The sequence below is a fragment of the Chiloscyllium punctatum genome, chromosome 9 (genome assembly GCF_047496795.1).
Source record: "Chiloscyllium punctatum isolate Juve2018m chromosome 9, sChiPun1.3, whole genome shotgun sequence".
NCBI lineage: Eukaryota > Metazoa > Chordata > Chondrichthyes > Orectolobiformes > Hemiscylliidae > Chiloscyllium > Chiloscyllium punctatum.
In genome coordinates, this window is record NC_092747.1 from 53,170,227 (window position 1) to 53,191,522 (window position 21,296).

At 38.0% G+C, this 21,296-nt stretch overlaps 1 long non-coding RNA gene across 1 annotated transcript in view; it reads left to right on the top strand.

Annotated features, from left to right (window-relative positions):
- Nucleotides 1-21,296, top strand: part of LOC140481398 (uncharacterized) — a 29,183-nt gene that overhangs the window by 5,451 nt on the left and 2,436 nt on the right. Inside the window, exons 2-3 of the long non-coding RNA XR_011961519.1 lie at nucleotides 12,342-12,558; nucleotides 13,129-13,260. This is a non-coding gene — a long non-coding RNA (uncharacterized lncRNA). The remainder of the gene's footprint in view (nucleotides 1-12,341; nucleotides 12,559-13,128; nucleotides 13,261-21,296) is intronic.

A 21,296-nucleotide genomic window follows, 5' to 3' on the forward strand; every position in this document is an offset into this window, starting at 1 on the left:
GGAGGAAGTCAGAATGCAGGAAAATACAAGCCAGTTAGTTTAATATCTATTAGAGGGATGATTTGTTTGTGTAGAGCCGCAGAAAATCGGGGAGACAGTAAACAAGTATTTTGCATCAGTATTTACTATGGAAAAGGACATGGAAGATATATCATGTAGGAAATAGATAGTGACATCTTGAGAAATGTCCATATTACAGAGGAGGAAGTGCTGGATGTCTTGAAACGCATAAAAGTGGATAAATCCCAAGGACCTGATCAGGTGTACCCTAGAACTCTGTGGGAGGCTAGTGAAGTGATTGCTGAGCCTCTTACTGAAATATTTGTTTCATTGATAGTCTCGGGTGAGGTTCCGGAAGACTGGAGGTTGGCTAACGTGGTGCCACTGTTTAAGAAAGATGGTAAGGACAAGCCAGGGAACTATAGACCAGTGAGCCTGATGCCGGTTGTGGGCAAGTTGTTGGAGGGAATCCTGGGGTTCAGTATATACATGTATTTGGAAAGGCAAGGACTGTTTAGGGATAGTCAACATGGCTTTGTGTGTGGGAAATCATGTCTCGTAAACTTGATTGAGTTTTTTGAAGAAGAAACATAGAGGATTGATGAGAGCAGAGTGTTAGATGTGATCTATATGGACTTCAGTAAGGCGTTAGGCAAGGTTCCCCATAGGAGACTGGTTAGGAAGGTTAGATCTCACGGAATACAGGGAGAACTGGCCATTTGGATACAGAACTGGCTCAAAGGTAGAAGACAGAGGGTGGTGTTGGAGGGTTGTTTTTCAGACTGGAGGCCTGTGATCAGTGGAGTGCTACAAGGATCGGTGCTGGGTCCACTTCTTTTCATCATTTATATAAATGATTTGGATGTGAGCATGAGGTATAATTAATAAGTTTGCTGATAACACGAAAATTGGAGGTGTAGTGGACAACGAAGAAGGTTACCTCAGACTACAATGGGATCTTGCTCAGATGGGCCAATGGGCTGAGAAGCGGCAGATGGAGTTTAATTCAGATAATTGCGAGGTGCTGCATTTTGGGAAAGCAATCTTAGCAGGACTTATACACTTAATGGTAAGGTCCTAGGGAGTGTTGCCGAACAAAGAGACCTTGGAGTGCAGGTTCATAGCTCCTTGAAAGTGGAGTCGCAGATAGATAAGATAGTGAAGAAGGCGTTTGGTGTGCTTTTCTTCATTGGTCAGAGTACTGAGTACAGACGTTGGGAGGTCATGTTGCGCCTGTACAGGACATTGGTTAGGCCACTGTTGGAATATTGCGTGCAATTCTAGTCTCCTTCCGATCGGAAAGATGTTGTGAAACTTGAAAGGGTTCAGAAAAGATTTACAAGGATGTTGCCAGGGTTGGAGGATTTGAGGAGAGGCTGAACAGACTGGGGCTGTTTTCCCTGGAACATTGGAGGCTGAGGGGTGACCTTATAGAGGTTTACAAAATCATGAGGGGCATGGATAGGATAAATAGACAGTCATTTCCCTGAGGTGGGGGAGTTCAGAACTAGAGGGCATAGGTTTAGGGTGAGAGGGGAAAGATATAAAGAGACTTAAGGGGCAACCTTTTCACACAGAGGGTGGTACGTGTATGAAATGAGTTGCCAGAAGTGTAGGCATTTAAAAGGCATTTGGATGGGTATATGAATCGGAAGGGTTTGGAGGGATATGGGCCGGGTGTTGGCAGGTGGGACTAGATTGAGTTGGGAATCTGGTTGGCATGGGTGGGTTGGACTGAAGGGCCTGTTTCCATGCTGTACATCTTTATGGCTCAATGTTAGAAATTATTACTTAAAAAATTTAGCAGGGCACTTGGAAAAGTTTAAGGTCATCAAGCAGAGTCAACAATGGCTTTATGAGAGGGAAAGGATATTTAACCGATTTATTGAGGAAGTAACAGGAACCAGTGGATGTAGTGTACACAGATTTTCAGAAAGCATTTGATAAGGTGCCGCATCAAATATTTTTGCAGAAAATAAGAGCTCATGATGTTGAGAATAGCATGTTGGCATGGATAGAAGATTGGCTAACAAGGATAAGAGAATGGATTTGAATAGATTTTTTTCAATTTGGCAAAATGTAACAAGTGGTATGTCACAGGGATCGATACTGGAACCTCAACTGTTTACAATTTATATAAATGACTTAGATGAAGGATAGAAAGTATGGATGTCAAATTTGCTCGTAACACAAAGTTATTAAGGAAGGTAAATTGTGAAGAGGGTAAAGGAGACTACAGAAAGATATAGATGGTTAACTGAGTGGACATAAATGTGGCAAAGATAGTATAATGGGGGAAATGTGAAATAATCCATCTCAACAGGAATAAAAAAAATTACTTAAATGATAAGAAATTAGAGAGCACTGAGATGCCGAGAGATATTGTAAGCTTTGTTGTCATATGATCTGATCTACTTGCTTACATGGGACCTGTTTTGCACTAATAATGAGAGGTGGGTTACCATGAGATGTGGTTTATTTTCACTGAGACACAAGTTTTTTTTAATATATATAAAATATATATATATGTGTACAATGTTACAAAACCAATCTTTCCCTCTGATATCCCAAGGAACCTTACAGCTTTCAACTGTCTATAACTACACACCAGTTTAATATCTGCTTTTGGAACGCAAGATGTTAGAAAGTGTATACTACCCTGACTACAGCTGGTTGATCTGGAGTTGAGACTGTACACCCTGCTTCCTGCTTCTTGGTCCTGATGTTCTGTGGAGTGTGTGGGAGACCCCTCTGATCTGAGTGGCTTCTTTAACTAGTCATCTGGGTCATTTCTGAGTACAGTGACTTCACAGTGGTGGAGCAAATATTGTATGCTTACGTTCATGCTCCAATCAACAAATGGGATTTATTTGCTGGCTGACAAAGTTTATTAGTGAGTCTACTGAGGCATTGCTCACAATGACTATGTTTACTGAAGAAAGAAACAACTATACAATTTTCAATCCATTCATTTTAATGACCCAAAGTTGTGGATGAATGCAGTTGTGACAGTCAATGCAAAATGGAAAAGGGCAAGCCTTGAAGAGGGTAGCATAAAATATTCCTTGTTTTGGAATGAATAGATACCTCATTGCTGTCAACCAACTTGCTTCACAGCATTGTAATATTTGCTATTGCCTTTTTTTCTGATTGCATCAGTTTTAAAAGTTAAACTTTGTCAGCCAGCAAATAAATCCCATTTGCTGATTGGAGCATGAATGTAAGGATACAATATTTGCTTCACCAGTTATAACTTCTGGCTGTGGGCAAGGCTAAATGAATGTGATAACAAAACAAAGAACTGTGGATGCAAGAGATCTAAACAAACAAAAACAGAAAGTACCGGAGAAACTAAGCAGATGGGAACAAGGGTCACTGAACCCAAAACATTAGCTCTGCTTTCTCTCCACAGACACTGCCAGAATTTCTCCAGCAACATCTGTTTTAAATACTGAATGTGAGTGCCTTAACCATTGCTACAATGGGTCTTTCAGTGGCCCAGAATAATATTGAGCAATGGTTTCCAAATCTTTCCTGTTGTAACCCGAGTTGGGCTTGACACTAGCCATGATTTCTGGGATTGTTGTGACAGGGGTAGAGATCTGTGAGACAGGTGCAAGGAGGCAACTACAGATTTTTAACACAACATTCAAGCCTCAAGGTTTAGCTGAGTAGTCACATCTACTTTAAAGACAATCTGACAATTTAAATTGACCATTTAGCTTTTAGAACTCAGACCTTAGTACTCAGATGAGTAGATCACATCTACTTTAAAAATAATCTGACAATTTAAATTGGCCATGTAGCTTTTAGTACTCAGACTTCAGAGTTCCACAGCATCCATTGCGCCTCGGAGCTGACAACCACAAGACTACTGGGTTATGATGGTTTAGGGAGCCATAATTTGGTATGTTACTGAAATACAGAAACTAGATATTCTTTGCTTTATTCTCCAATCTATGATTTCAGCACAGGTGAGACAATAGACCATGATTCTTAAATAGGGAGAGAAAATGTCAATAACCAGAATTATTGCTGAGATTAATCAATATCTGATTAATATCCAGTGAACTTGTAAGAATGGGGTTGGGGTCAGCTGTAGTGCTCTCCACTATGGTCAAGTAACTTGAAAATAATTGATATTTAGACAAACATAGAATTATCACCTGAGTAAGGCAATGCAGATTGCCTGCTGTCCACAAAACTTAGCATGAACTTAAAGTACACAGAAAAAGAAATGAAGCAGGTATGTAAAAGAAAAGGAACATCACTTACAATTGTCTAATTTTAAATCCATTCTTATTTAACAGACTTAAATATTAACTTTATGGTATTTACTGTTAACAGATCTACAGATTTACCAATAATAAAGGAGAAAGTTGATGCAGAAAGACCACTTGTAAATTATGTGGATGTATAGAGACTTAAGGAACCCATAGCAATTTTATAAAACAGTAAATTGTTTTTGAAAGCTAACATTTACAAATATCTTCATAACTCTTATGCTATAGAAGAATTTTTGGAAACTTGATTGTAAATAATCACAAACTACTAAAAATTGTAATTTAAGAAATCTGATCCAATTTGGTACTTTAGATTACTGTAGAAAATATGACAGGCTTAATTCTATTTCAAAATGTCTGACTACATCCAGTCTGATTCACAAATAGAAACTCAGAATAAGTATCTTAAGATATTGGAAGATTGTAGAAGCATCAATTTGAGGAAGGCGACCGGAGCAGAGCAGAATACATGGAAATAAATCACTACAAGTGAATATTGAGAGTAAGAATCCATTGGCAAGTTATAGTTAAGGTACACTAAGATATTCTTCTCTGTACATATTGAAGATAATTGAGAAAAATAAATACAAGTGAAATTTACTTGTATGCAGGATAAGAGTTTCTTTGGTTGGATTAAGGATGGGTTGCAATTGATTTTAATTTCCCAACAACTAAACCTGTAATGTTATCAAAGTCATGTCAGCATAAATGCCACCAATATGCTATTTTGCTTGGTAATATAACATCATAATTAAAAACATTAAGTTAGTATTGCATTATGAATGGAACACTGTTACAAGCAAACAAGGAGCAAAACATGATGGAATGGAAGTCTGATGTAAAGCAAAAATTAAGGTCCAAAATGTCAAACCATATCATATTTGGACCATGTTATTGCGGAACTAAATTCCAAGTTTTAACAAGCAAATTTAAGATTTAAGTAAAGATTTGCCTGTATCAGGGATACGAGAACCCATGCATTATAAGCAAATTTGCAGTATCTTGAACTACATTATAATGGATGCCAAATCTGACATGTTTTATTATATTTCCCTTTCCACTTCATTTCACTTTGAAAAAAACTTCTGTTATGCAGAAACAGTATAGAGCAATCCCATGATTTTGAAGTACCTCAGCAATGTCAAGTCAGTACTTTTATTCTCTTTAGTTTGCCTTCTATATTCTTAATGACAGTTATCAAATCCACAAAACCCGAGAGATCATAAATATTCTCTTTGTGGATTTTAAAATGGACATGGCTCTCTTAAAACAAGACTGACAATCACATGATGGAAGTCAACTACAATTTCTGGAAAGTTCCAATTAGCAATTATCAGGACAGAGCTCAGACATCATCCTCCTGGAATCAGACCCTTGCATTGTGGGGATTTTTGAGTCAAGACGCATAAATAAGCAGTAGATGATATTCTCTCCCCCAGCAGGGTCTGGTAAACAGAGAGAGCAATTAAAATTCATTATGCCTAAAAAGATGCTAACAGCCCACCATCTAGCTCACATAATGGGGCTTAGAAACTGCTCCAGTTATTTGTCACATTCTTTGAAGAAAAACTTTTTTTAAAACATTGTTTACATTTTAGCATTTCTGAAACCTTGTCTCCAGCTGATAAAAAGCAATCTGCTGTAAATATTGAGTCAGTCTGTTAAGAATCTAACTGGTGACACCACATTCACACTCCAGGCATGGCTCAGCCTTCCTTTTGTTCACCTAAAACTTCCTAACTCTAAAATAAACCTTGTATTTGATTGAAAAATGTGTGTTTATTGTGATAATTATCCCCAGGCTTGAATGCTTGAATAATCTGTATTTATGTTTAACCCAAAAGAGAAATTGCTGTAGGTCACTTTAAAATTAGACTTCACAAACAGAGTTTTGAGGAAATAAACTACAGCCCATTTCAAAAGAGAGACAGAAAGAAAAAAACGCCTATGTAACGAATTGTGGATGGGAGGACAAGTGAGAAAAGAGTTCTATTTACCTGTTTCGCCTGTCCATAACAAAGTCATGATAAATTGGATAAAGTAAAAGAAATTGAACTATGTAGTGAAATGGTAAAATTTGATGGATATGTCATAATATTTAAAAACATTTAATAGGCAGCATTAAGTGGAACAACAGAATCACTATTGCAACTTTAATACAATCGAAAACAAGCATCTTAATGGTTCATGCAACAATTGTCCACCAGAGGGAAGAATTACTTTACTAATCATTTTGTGTTTGTATCCTACACAGAAGTGTACCATTTACCTACAATATCTGCTAACAATCCTTAAGCTAGTCTATGTGAATACTTAATACCCATAAAAAATATTTGATAAAACTGAAACAAGAATTTGTGACAGAAAAGAATATTAAAGATTAAAGTCAATTATTTTCAGATACCGTAGTCTAGTTGGGGTTGGTTAACTCAGTTAGCTGGTGAACTGGTTTACAATGTCAACAAATTGGGTTCAACTCCTGTACTGGCTGATCTTACCATGAAGGTCTTTCCTTCTCAAACTCTCCCCTGACTTGGGGGCGTAGTGACCTAAGTAAGATACAATTAGTACAATATATTTTTAAAAATCCTGTATGTTTCTTATTTTTGATATAATACAAATGCAGCACAAATACATGGGCAAATGCCCAGTCCGACTTCTCACTTCAGAAAGGCTTAGTGGATATACATTTAGGCTTGGATTTTGGAATCAACAGCAAAGGAATGGCATTTGCTCCTCACAGATACTTCGCAGAGATTGGCAAAGGATCTTTGTTCTTTTTAGCACCTTTTTAGCACAGTCACATTTGTAGGAGATCTGTGGCATCAGTGAAGCCAATCAGACTGAATAATTGGCATTGAGACATGCAGGCTCCAAACTAGAAACTATGAAGTGAAAAATTTAAATGACATATAGAAAGTGAAATAAATCTTGGAACATACAGATGGAATTAAGGGAGATAAATTAAACAAACAGAATAAGGAAAATTAATAATGACCCAGATCTTCCATTTAACATCAACACTGAATGCATTTACATTGCCTGCGAAGATTTCTGTAACTTAACTTTTTTGCCTGTTTTTAGATGAGACATCTGGTCCTGACAGAGGCTACAATGAATTACTGGAGGCATCCACAGAAAAGACCATTGAACACAAAAAAAATGATGACAGGGCACATAGAGTGGCTCAGTGGTTAACACTGCTGTCTCACAGTTGCCAGGGACATAGGTTTGATTCCATCCTCAGGTGACTGTCTGTGTGGAGTTTATACATTTTCCCTGTATCTGCGTGGGTTTCCTTCAGGTGCTCTGGTTTCCTCCCACAGTCCACAGATGTGCAGGTTAGGAGGATTGACCATGTTAAATTATCCATAGTGTCGAGGGATGTGCAGACTAGGTGGATTATCCATGGGGAATGCAAGGTTAAAGGGATAGGATGAGGGGGGGTCTGGGTGGGTTTGCTGGGCCAAATGGCCTGCTTCTAGAGATTCTAAGCACCTCCCACGCACCCCCTTCCTTTTAATGATAACAAATGCCATATTCTGTCTGTGGTGAGAAAGGAGAGTTGACATTTTGGGTCCAGTGACCCTTCTATAGTCCAACAGGTTTATTTGGAAGTACAAGCTTTCTGTGCGCTGCTCCTTCATCAGGTACCTAGTGAAGTGGGATCATAGGACACAGAATTTATAGCAAACGATCATAGTGTCATACACTGATCCAATATATTTAACAAACCTAGATTGCTATTAAGTCTTTCATCTTTTAGAAGGGGTTGCAGGTTTTGATTCATTAATATATAAATCCCAGAACGTCTTTCAAGTCACATTCCTGAGATAACTTAAGGTAGACTTTGGGATACGCAACAACACAGAATGACTGAGCAAAGGCCGATAGCCAAGTTCAGTACCCATGAGGATGGCTCAACTGAGACCTTGGGTTCATGTCACACTACAGGTGACCCCACTACACTGTACAAACTCTCACACCCATTCACATACAAGCACACACTCTTACATACTCACACTCTCACGCAGACCCTGTCTCAGGCACATGCTCTCTCAGGTGCACAAACATGCACACGACCTCTCACAGGCATATACTCCATCACACTCATCCACACACTCTATTAAGCATACACACACACTCACATTCTTTCCCTCTCTCCCACATCACACATACACACTCTCTCCCTCTCTGTCCCCCTCACATGCATGTATATAAGTCTATGGGGTGATTTTGCATTTACAGAATTGTATTTGCTGATGCATTCTATTTTTTTTTCAAAAAGCACACAATCTGTAGGTAGTCAATATTTGTTTATAATCCATGTGACATTTTATAAATTCCATTTTTGAAATGGAACTGGTCTGATTCTAGATTGGAATACATGCAGACTCTAACTTCACACCTTTTAATGCATTCTCTGGGCTGAGATTGTCACCTTTTCTTTATGAGATCTTAAGTTATCTCGGGAATGTGACTTGAAAGAAGTTCTGGGATTTACATATTAATGAATCAAAACCTGCAACCCATTCTAAAAGATGAAAGGTTTAACAGCAATTTAGGTTTTTTCAATATATTGCATCAGTGTATGACACTATGATCTTCTGTTATAAATTCTGTGTCCAATCATCCTACTCCACTTGCTACCTGATGATGGAGCAGCGCTCTGAAAGCTTGTACTTCCAAAAAAAACTGTTGGAGTATAACCTGGTGTTGTGTGATTTTTAACTTTATACATATACATATATATATAGACAGAACAGAGAAAAAAAACAAATATTGGTTTTATAGGTGGAGGGAAATAAACAGAGGAACACAGTTAAATGCATTGGTTCACAGGGTTTATTGGGCTGTTCCTTTTGCTTGTCAAGATTTTCAGCTCCTCAGTCTTCTTTCTCCAGGTCCTTTCTCTTCTTTGCAGGAGGCTAAGGGCATTTGGAATACTAACTACAAAGTCCGTTAGTAACTGGTTAATGGCAACAGCTAACTACAACTGGGGGAGAAGATAACTGGGTTTCTACCTGCTTCAGGTATTTTTCTGCGAGTAGATGACTCACCTGACCTGCTCTTCCTGCAGTTCAAAGACGTCTCCTCTGTATCATTCACATGCACAAACCGTACAGCCACCCAGGAAGCAATTAGAGAGTTGTTGTCAGACTGATGACCTTTGCCATCCATGATTTGTCACAATCGTACTAACCAATGGGCTACCAATATTGTGCTGTCTACAAACATCTTCCTCCATTGATTGAACAAAGCATGAGTGAAAATACCGTAAATGACTCTTTCAGTAACTTGTTTTAAAAGCAGAGCAGTTGTTTCCACAGTCCTTAATTTTAAATCAGTTCTTTCTCTGCATTAGTTTGCAATCAAAAACACAAAATAAAATTCTACTGTCTTTACATGTCTCCACCCTATAAGAGATGAATCACCTTTTCATAAACATGTTTTATCACAAGGTGACATACAAATGACTAACTATGAACCATACATTTGTTCTTCTTTCTCACATCCTCCCCATAATATTCTATACAATATTTCAACATTTCTTAAATCTAATTTATACCATAATTTTACACTCCAGAGCAGTTTCAGAATTATGAATAATCTTGAAACAACAGACTCCATCTGAATAGTCTTGCATTTTGAGTTTTAAATGGTTCAATGAATGCTAGTGAATTATGGTCTACTTTGTTTCTTTCTTTAGGTGGTGGGCATAAACTTCAAAGTGCTGAACAGCCAATAATAATCTCAAAATTGTCTTTTCTATAATTGAGGACTTCTTCTAAAAGTGATCTAATTTCTTTGAAAAACCTTACTGGTTTCTGTATTCCTCATTCACCATGCTGAAACAAGATTGCACCTACCCCAAGTCACCAGCATCAATTGCCATTTTAAAAGTCCAGAAAAATTAGAGGCAGCCAATTCTGGTTCAATTAATCTGGAGATTTAATTAGTAAATTTGCAGATGGTATGAAATTTAGTGGTGTTGTTAATAGTGAGGAGAATGGTCTCAGGCTACAGTCTGATATTGATCAGCTGGTAAATTGGGTAGAGCAATGGCAGATGGAATTTAATCCTGATATGTGCAAGATGATGCATTTTGGGACGTCTAATAAGGGAAGGATATACACAATGAATGGTAGATCCCTAGGAACTACCAAGGAACAAGTCCACAGAACCCTGAAGGTGTCAGCACAAATGGAGCGGGTGATGAAGAAGGCATGCAGGATGTTTGCCTTCATTAGATGGGGCATAAAATACAGATGCAAGGACGTCTTATTCTAACTTTATAAAACATTAATTAGGCCACAGATGGAATGCAGTGTGCAGTTCTAGTAGCCACACTATTAGAAAGATGTGATTGCACTGGATAGAGTGCAGAAGAGATTCACCAGGATGTTGCCTTGGATTAAAGGTCTCAGTTATGAGGAAATACATGGATAGGCTGGGATGGTTTTCCTTGGAGCAGAGAAGGCTGAGGGTGGATCTGACTGAGGTATATAAAATTATGAAGGCATAGACAGGGTAGATCGTGCGAATCTTTTCCCCATAGCAGATGTATCTAAGACTGGAGGGCACAAGTTCACAGTGTGAAGTATATGGTTTAGAAGAGATCTGAGGAAAAGATTTTTTTCACCCGGAGGGTGAAAGAAATATAGAACATACTGCCTGAGTGGATACCGGAGGCAGATATTCTTGCAACATTTAAGAAGCATCTGGATGAGCACTTAAAATGCCAGGGCATCATAAGCTTTGGACCGAGTGCAGGTAAATGGGATTAGTGTAATTTGGTGTTTGTTGGTTGGCATAGAGATGGTGGACCAAAGGACCTGTTTCTATGTATGACTCTATGATTAGGATTCTCAAAGACTGTCTGTCACTCTTCTGACCATACCACTTTTGCTTATTTCCTTAACAATTTTTGTTAAAGGTACAACTATTGTGCTGTAATTGCACACAAATGTCCATTAAAATCCCCAAATTGCTAAAAACCTAATGATTTCTCATTTAGTTTTAGGAACAGGGAATTCTATTAGAACTTTCACTTTCACTGTTCTTGGCAATACCTGTCCTTGTCCTATTATTTGTCCAAGTTAAGCTACCCTTGCTTCTGCAAATTCACTGTTGACTAAATTTAATACTATGTCATCCAAATGTAATTGCTTACACAGATCTTCTACTTGTCTCACATTCACTTTCCATGTCTTACTATACATTTCAATATTATCCAAATAAACCAGGCACAGACTTCAGCTATGACTTGATTCATGAGCCTTTGGAAGGTACTTCAGGCATTATTTTTTTAAAAAAATGATACAGCCAACCTATTTGGTACGACAAAAGTAGGGCTCCTTAACCCTTAATGTGAATGACACTTGCCAGTACCCCCTCAATAAATTAACCTTAAGAAAGAATAAGGCACTGCCAACCCAATCAATAGTCTTCTAACCATGGAATTTGGTATGAATCCATTTTTCTGTCACTGCATTTACCTTTCCGTAATCTGTAAGGAATCTGGTTACTTCACCTGGTTTAACTACTAACGATACTGATGAACTCTAGCTGCTTTGTCTAGGTTCAATCAAATGATTTTCCTGCAGTTACTGAATATCTGTTTCCAAATGAGCTTGATTTTTTTCTGGCCTCAACCGATAAGAAACAAAAACAGAAATTGCTGGAGAAAACTCAGCAAGTCTGACAGCATCTGTGAAAAGAAATCAGACTCAGCGTTTCAAGTCCAGTGACCCTTTGTCAGAACTGAAAACAGCTGAGAAATGGTAATATTTTTGCTTTTGAAATGAGTGGGGTGGAGGGGGGTGGGATGGTAGAAAGGAATGAGATGAATAGATGGAGGCAGTGACCAGAAAAAGAGAGAGAGAGAGAGAGAGAGAGAGAAAAGGGAAGCATACAAAGGGGTTGCTGATTGTATGCTGGTGAAATGAAAAGACCTGTCTGATCCAGACCAGCTTCATTCTTATTTTTCTCTCTCACTCTCGCCTTTTGATCTTTTTTCTTTTTCTTATTCTTTTCTTCATCTTCCTTATGTTGCAGAGAAGCTGGATCGATGTCAGCGGTGACTGTGGTGGGGTCTCCTAGCTTCGTAGGCCCAATGCATGGACTCCTGGAATTTGCAATGAGGCATTAGTTGCAGCAATGGCAGAGCGGGGTCTCCTGGCTGTGGTAGACCTGGAGCGAGAACCTGGAGCTGAGACCTTGCAAAAGTCCTAGAACCGTGTTTGGAGCCCCAGATGATGAAGATGAACTCTATGTAAGTACATTATTTTTATTCTTTTGTGACTCAAACTGACGACAAATATGGTGGTAGAATACATTTCATTGTCCCTTCCGATATATGTGACAATAAATCATTTATTCATTCAGAGAGAGATATTGGAGAAGGAAAGTGGGGAGTTAGAGGTGAACCAGGTTAAAATGAGGGAAGGATGGAAATTGGAAGTACAGTGACAAGGTTAGCACTGCTGCTTCACAGTGCCAGGGATCTGGGTTTGATTCCAGCTTCAGGTGACTGCCTGTGTGGAGTTTGCACATTCTCCCCATGTCTGCGTGGGTTTCCTCTGGGTGATCTGATTTCCTCCCACAATCTAAAGATGTGCAGGTTAGGTTAATTGACTATGCTGATTTGCTCATAGTTTTCATGGATGTGTGGGTAAAGTACATTAGTCAGGGGTCAATGTACAGTAACAGAGTAGGGTTATGGGTGTGAGTGGGTTACTCTGAGGGTCGGTGTGGACTTGTTGGGTCAAATGGCCTGTTTCCACATTGTAGGGGTTCTACGATTGATTGACTGTGATTCTATCTTTGATGATTTCAATTCCAGATGAGAGAGGGATGCAGCACCACTGATGTCATCGATGTATCAGAGAAAGACCCATGGGGAGAAACCTGAGTAGAACTGGAACAAGAAATTTTCCACGTATCCCACAAAGAGACAGGCATAATTATGGCCAGTGTAGGTACATCATAGCCATACCTTTAACCTGAAGAAAATTAAAAGAAAAGTTGTTAAAAGTGCGGATAAGCTCAGCGAGGTGGAGAAGGTTGGTGGTGGATGAGGACAGTTCAAGTCTTCTTTCAAGAAGGAAGCTTGGAAAAAAATAAGATTTTACCTTTTCCAGTTACCATGGTGGTTAGTTACTAAACATATTCATACAAGGCTGCAAATGATTTTCAACAAAGATCTTTTTACACAGAAAAAAGCTGCATATGTGCATATGCAGGTTAATCTGAAAGGATGTCAACATAAACAGCAAAAATGTGCTCCATGTTTTTCTGTGCAATGTCATTTTCCGATACTGAATCCCAAAGACCGATCACTTAAGTCTTTAATTCCTTATTTAACTGACGAATTTCAGTTTTCCTTTTTGTACATTTTTAAGTTTCTTTTCAGTTCTGATAGCTTGAAACTCCATTCAGTTCTGAAATGTATCTCTTTTCACTTCTGACAGCTCAAAAGATTATTATAATCTCTTTCAGTATGGAGACTTCACAGACTAACCTGTCCTTCTGCAAGAAGGATACTGCTCTCCTGAACTGAAACTGTATTACAGTATTCTGTTCTTCTGATAGCATGAAGCTAAACCTGATTCTTGTGAACTGAACTCAAATAAAATACTATTAGTTCCTGGTCATTTGTTTATCTATAAGTTGTAAACTCAATAGTGTAAACACTTCATCAACTAATGTCACAGGAATCTGGTAATTACTAAGTCATGTGCTTTATTTGAAATTAGGTCACTTTTCCAAATGACCTTCTGACTTATAAAAAAACATTATTTTCATTAAATTGAAAATAAACACGTACCTCTATTTTTAAAATGCAAATGTCCAAATGATGATTATAATATATTACACAGCTTAATCACAGTGGGCAAATCTTTCATCTCCTTGTATATAACGGAGAACATATGGAGACAAGTCACTGAAACATGCCATATCTCTCATTTACTAAGAAGGGAGGGATTCAGTGCTGTAATATTTTGAATTTCAAAGCTGTATGAGTTCACTTAAAGCTGTCATGCTGAACAATACCGTTAGGTGGCTCTGTAAGAAGAAGTAGGCAAAGCCCAAGAAATAGTCTCTTTTCAATAAAGAATCCATCTGGTTGGTTGGTGCAACATTAGTCCATGATCTGTCTTGAACTGTTCATAAATCCCAGGCACCCTACATTGGCCAATTTGCGTGATGTCAAATTTTTGCCTCCTACCTCACATGCGAAATGCCTTATGATGCATTAGTATATCAAAGCTACAATAGAAATGCAATGATATGGAGATGCCGGTGTTGGACTGGGGTGTACAAAGTTAAAAATCACACAACACCAGGTTATAGTCCAACAGGTTTAATTGGAAACACTAGCTTTTGGAGTGCTGCTCCTTCATCAGGTGGTTGTGGAGTATACAATTGTAAGATACAGAATTTATAGCAAAAGTTTACAGTGTGATGAAACTGAAATTATACATAGAAAAATACCTTGATTGTTTGTTAAGTCTGTCATCTGTTAGAATGACCATGTTAGTTTCACTTCTTTTATGTGTCAATCGCAAAACCTTTTTAAAAAGTTACATTCTCAGGTTAACTTTAACAATTATTGTTAGCCCAGATAATGTATTGAAGGTGTTAGCACCCCTGTGTGCTGCTGTCTGTGCCATAATGTTTAGACTGATTCTAATCTAAACAATGAATTAACAGAATCTTACATGGATTCATGCAGTTTTTGAGCAAAGTACAATGTAACTCTGCAAGTACAAATTCATCCCACAAACTTACATGTGCATGTGGGTGTGTGTATGAATGGGGGGGTGGGGGGTGGGGAGTGATTGTGAGAAAATGTATGTGTGTATGTGAGTGTAAAGGGCTATAAGTCTGTGAAAGGGTGCATGTGTGAGTTTGGGAGTGTGTGTGTGTAGGAGTATCTCTGTGTGTGTGTGTATATTTTGAAGTGTCTGTGTGTGTGTATAGTGCAATGGGGTCACCTGTAATGTGAAATGAACCCAAGGTCCCGGTTGAGGCCATTCTTATGCATACTGAACTTAGCTATCAGCCGCTGCTCAGCCACTTTTCGCTGTTGCCTGTCCCGAAGTCTGCCTTGGAGGATGGTCACCCAAAGGTCCGATGTCGAATTTCCCGGACCACTGAAGTGTTCTCCAACTGGGAGGGAACACTCCTCTCTGTTGATTGTTGTGCGGTGCCCATTTATCCATTGCCATAGCCATAAACACACACACACACAGAAATGCTGGGTGGGGCTAAACTGGTTGAATTACAATGGCACATTTCATAAACCTGTTTTTTTTTTCTTGAGCTAAGGTTGACGTTTAACTAAATCAAGGTATTGAAAATGATACAAACACTTTATAGCATTTAAACAAAGAAGTTACTTCCTTTGCTGGGGAACCAGAAAAAGGGAGCAGAACCTTAAAGTTAGAGGGGGAACATTGATGGGCAATCAGGGAGAAACATCTGTACAAAAAAGTCATGGGAATTTGAAACTCGTTGTCATTACTATAGTGTTCCTTCCAATTTTACATTTTTGAGCATTTTGTTCTATTTTTCAAGCCTCTGGTGTGCTCAAAGTAAGAGACCAACATCTAAAGTTACAATATTTTGCACTAGCAGACCTTTTGACTTGTTCTCAAGTTAAAACTTGTATAATATGTAAATTAACATGTATGATCAGTACTTGGCATAAGGCAAAAGATTCCCAGCCAAAGAAAATAACTGCTGGCTGTCTTTCTGATTTGTGCCAATGATTACGAATACATATCTTTATGTGAATGTACGCACAGAAAATAAAATGAAATCACCCAAAGTGGTTTGGAATGTCCATGTGCTTTACTTGCTAGAACAAGTAATTTGTCATTAAAATATTCCAGGAGGAAAAACAATGAAACTGGCAAAAGAATCATGCTGCTCTGACTCAGCTTGTAAACTTCAAAATGAGGGCCCAGTACGACCAGTTCATTTTCAATTATTATTATTCTTTTTGAAAAACTGCTTTTACCCTTTGGGACAGCACACCAACTTAGAACTTCATTTTTTTTTGCTACTAATGATCTTTCCTACAAATAGATCCCACATATTCTACATTTCAGAGATCATCTTTTCTGCCAAAAAATCTAATCATGACAGGATTGCATTAGTGAAACCTTAGTCCATATGTCAGATACTGGAGTATAGAATATGCCTTGTGAATTTACTTTTAATTAAATGGAAAGCTCATGTAAAAATATCAATTATCAAGTGAAAGTGCATCTTCAGAACACTAATTGGTTTATTAATATAAGATGTCCAGCTTCGACAGTAAGAATGTACATTTTCTACCTTTCCTTGGTTATGAACATTAAAAATACCTGGTAGATACCAATTATTTTCTCTTTGAACATGAGTTGACATTCACTAGATTAACCAAAAGGACAACATGTTATTACTGTCCGATAAATGACAAAATTGTGCTCTGGGGGAGAGTAAGACAGCCCTTAGAACAACGTGTAGACTGTTAACACAGAAAAACTATTTTGCAATTAGAATCATTGAAACTCTACAGTATGGAAGCAGACCATTCAGCCCACTGAGTGCGCACAACCCCTCCGAAAGGCAATCCACCCAGACACACCCTCCTAACCCATCCCTGTAATTCTACATTTACCATGGCTAATCCACCTAGCCTGCACATCCCTGAACACTATGGCCAATTTAGCATGGCCAATCCACCTAACCTGCACATCTTTGGACTGTGGGAGGAAACAAGAGCATTGGAGGAACCCCATTTAGACAAGGGGAGAATGTGCAAACTCCACACAGATAGTCGTCCGAAGCTAGAATCGAAGCTGGGTGCTAGGCACTTTGAGCCACCATGCCACCCCTATTTCTGAATAAAGACAAACCAGTTTCTTGCTGATATTAATATCTGAAATTATATTTAATCTCTTCCATTTCAGAGGCTTCCCACTGTTCAGAGCTGCTGTTAGTTATAAAAGTTAGAAAGAACAACATTTCCATGTCTACAATTGAACTATCCTACTAAAAACCTGCACATTCATGCTGCTTTTCTAACAATGGTATAATTTTCTGGGACTTTTGACCTGCTCGTTTGAACCATTGCTGGAAACCTGTAAAATTGATAGCGTGAGCATGGCCCAATTCAAAACAAAAATTCCATGCATTTTCTTGCTGCATGCATTATATTGTTAAATAATGGTGCAATTAAGTTCAGTGATTACAATGTTTAGTCCCGGGAACAAGAAAGAGCAGTAAAGTCAAAACCATTAATCGTTTTTTAAAAGTTCAACTTAAACACTCAGGGAGAATACTGTGGATGCTGAAAATTTGAAATAAAAGTGAAAATGCTGGAAGTACTCAGTCGGAGTAGCACATATGAGAAAACAGATTTAGGGTCTCGCTTTTATACAGCTTCTGGTTGGGTAAAGAAGGTGGAATGAAAAGTGTTTGGTCTGCTTGTATTTCCTATCATTTCAACACATTGAATCAAGCATTGAGTACTTGAACAAAGAAAGTCTATTAACAAGCAAACACTGCCATCTTTAATGGCAGACTTTGCTGCTACTTGCAGCCATAGAACTGTTTGCTGGCTCTTTCATTTGTCCTTGGACCGCATGAATGTACTTGGCATAATTCACTCTTAACATTTTTCCATGCAACTAGTAAAAAATGGAGTGGGCAATGAAAAATTGTAGTTGATTGGTCTTTCTTAACAAGCTCAACAAGTTGTTTATTCTTTCAAATGGGCAGGCAGCGTTCCAATTTTGGCACCCACTCACCTCCCATTTGATTGCAAATTGGCAGCATCAAATTGGTTTACTAACAAAGTTGCTGCTCAATCCAGTAAGAATGTCTAAAGTTTCCCACCTTTTTTTATGAAAAGTCCAATTTGTTACATTACTTTTCAGCTGGTAAAAGATCCTTGATCAGATAGGACTCAGAGGTACTTATCAAAAATGTGGCGTTGAAAGATTTCCTGTTTCTCTTAGACACTCCACAAAGACAAGGACTTACTTTTTCCTGGATTAAATGCCTGTATTTCAAATTCAGGTTGTACAGTATACATGAACTTTTTAGCTTTCTCCAATTCATCAGGTGGGATTCAGTGTACCTCTTTCTATCCGATCTGCTTTGTTTTGCCTAAGCTCTCAGGACAGTCAAATAGCTGGAATAATTTCATTCATAACTTTCATGGCATGCTGAACAAATCTTTAAGCCTTGACTGTGTTAAAAGATGATCCACTATCTGCCTGAAATTGCACAAGTTTGCATTTCTGTTCAAATGTGAGAAGCCTATGACTTTCTTTCACATTAAGATTGATTCCCACAGCTAACTAGCTTGGAAAATCGATGTATTGTTTTCTTTTCCTTGCCCTGGCTTCATCAAGCAGCATAGCCAGAACATCCTCAGTGCTCACATTCATGGTTGATGAGAACAGAATCTCTCTAACTGGCTTTCATCCTCTGGTTTCCCAAAATCCCAAATGTTAGTAACTCTTCCCTTATCATAGTGGTGATCAAGTACCTATCGTGGATGATTTATAATGAAGAAATACTATGTCTGCATCATTTATTGTGTTCAAGTACAGATAACAAGAGACCTTTTCTAATCCTATTATCATCATATAAAGATCTTATATGGTCTTCTGGGCTGTTCCATAGAGTTGGGAAGATGTTAGTCTTGTGACCCACCTGTTTTTCAACTATCTAGTGTCCTTTCTTGGAAATATTCCTTCGAGCATAGGTGTTGCTGGCAAAGCAGAATATGGTAATGAGTCTTTATGTTAAAATATTGCAGTCCAAATAGTTAAAATGCTTCCAAAGTGTTTTTAGCAAAGGTGTTCTAGAAATTTCATTCAGCAACAATGAGGAAATGGCTATATATGAAGTTATGGCTGTATATGAAGTCAGCCTGTTTTGTGACCTGGAGGCATGGCATTTCCAGTATCTACTATCATTGTCCTTGAAGTGATGCTGTTCATGAGATTGAGAGATGCTGCAGAATATGCCCACATAATCATGTTCAGGTAAAATGTACTATAGCCACGATTGTAGGAAGTAGATTTTTAAGCAAGTCAGTCAAATGGAGTATTTGGATCTGAATAATGTCACACTATTGGAGTATTATTGTAGCTGACCATCTAGTTAAGTGGAGAGTATTTCAGCACAATTCTTACTTTGATTTGTGATTTTTATCAAAGCTATGAGGAATCAGGAAGTGAACCACTTTGTACACTTCTTTAGTAGCCAAAGGATTTGAATGACAATTCCAGTGAGTTTCTACTCAATGGTGACCCCTCTAATGTTAAATATAGGTCTTCTTGTTGGTTGAGCCAATTATGTCCAGGGAATGTGGTTGGGCTCTCTTTAATCAGAAATGTTAATTTCTTGATATTTGTGCAACACAAACATGACTTGCTGTTTAATGGCAAAAAGATTGGTGCTGTTCAGATCTTGTTTATTTGGGCAGAATAAATCCTGTTAACTTGGAAATTGTGAATGGAACTAAACACTGCAACATGAGTAAAGAGCCAAACTTTTTTCCTTATCATGGAGGGAAAGCCCACAGAAGGAACTAAAGATGAATGAGAGTAAGATAATGTACTGAGGAACTCTTATAGTTTGCTGAAGTGATCAGTCTCTAACTTCCACAATCCTCTTCCTCTATGAGCAGATACAAATTAGTGACAATCCCATTCAATTGACCTCCTCCTTACGCATTAATTTGCTGATGCCAGTACAGTTATAAAGTGATTGGCAGAGAGGGCCATGCATCTACACTAGAATAATGGATCGACTCCAAGGTTTAAACATTGAGGAAACATTAAACAAGACAAAGGTTGCATTCCATGAAATTTAAAAGGTTAAAGGGTGATTTCATTACAGTGATTAAGATATTAAGGGGACCCTACAGGTAGATTGGGAGGAACTACTTTCATTAGTTTCAAAGTTGACAACCGGGGCACAGACTAAAAGTTAAAGTCAGTCCCTTTGTTTTAGTGAAATTAGGGAAAGTTCTTGCAAAGCATATTAGAAGTTTGAAATTATTTTCCACAAGCAACAGTTACTAATAGAGCAATTGCTAATTTTAATACTGAGATTGATGGAGCTTTGATGGATTGATAATCCTAAGGAATATGGGTCAAAGGCACAATGTTCTTTATTAGGAAATTAGAATATCAATCAGTGATGATCTCATTAAATAGTGAAAGGGCATAAATGGTCTTTTCTATTCCTGTGTTTGCCTAACTGTTTGAGATTGTACATGCTTGTCAAGCAAATAGATGCCATAGAATATTGAACTCTTGTAGTGTAGTGGTAATGTCCTTATCTGAGTCAGAAGACTCAGAGTTGTAATAAACCATTTAAACAGGTTGATTTAAAGATATCTTCACCATAAAATGTGATGTATAAGATGGCCCCAAAATAATGTTCTGCATGTACTTGGTGAATAAGTTGAACCCTATTCTTGGCAGAGATTTTTCTAGGCTTCAAAGACCAACTTATATATCAGGTTGTTTTTGACCAGGACAGACATGATGAGGTCAAGGACCTTTTTCTATGCTGTAGATCTCTATGACGCTAACATCTATGGCTTTAACTCATCTGGGACCACTTCAAGAAATCTACCTATAATGTTGTTCAGAAGGAGCAGGTGACAGTTTCTATTTTCTCGTAAGTATGAGTTAACTCCACAACAAACTGTTAAGCTATACAGAAGATTCAATAAACTACCTGAGTACTTCTGAATCTTGGTTTAGCACCATCTTGGAGATTCCTGCATTCACAGAAAATCCAAGAATCATAAGAAGGTACCATGGTGGTGTTTTAAATTGATTGATTTTGTGCATTCTGGGATCAAATGAGAATGTGCCTGACATATAAATGTAATATGACATTCTTGAAATAGCTTTGTACCACCTCAAAAGCGCTGATAAAACTGCAACCAGTGACTAGATTTGATGTGCTAAGAACGATTAATAATGG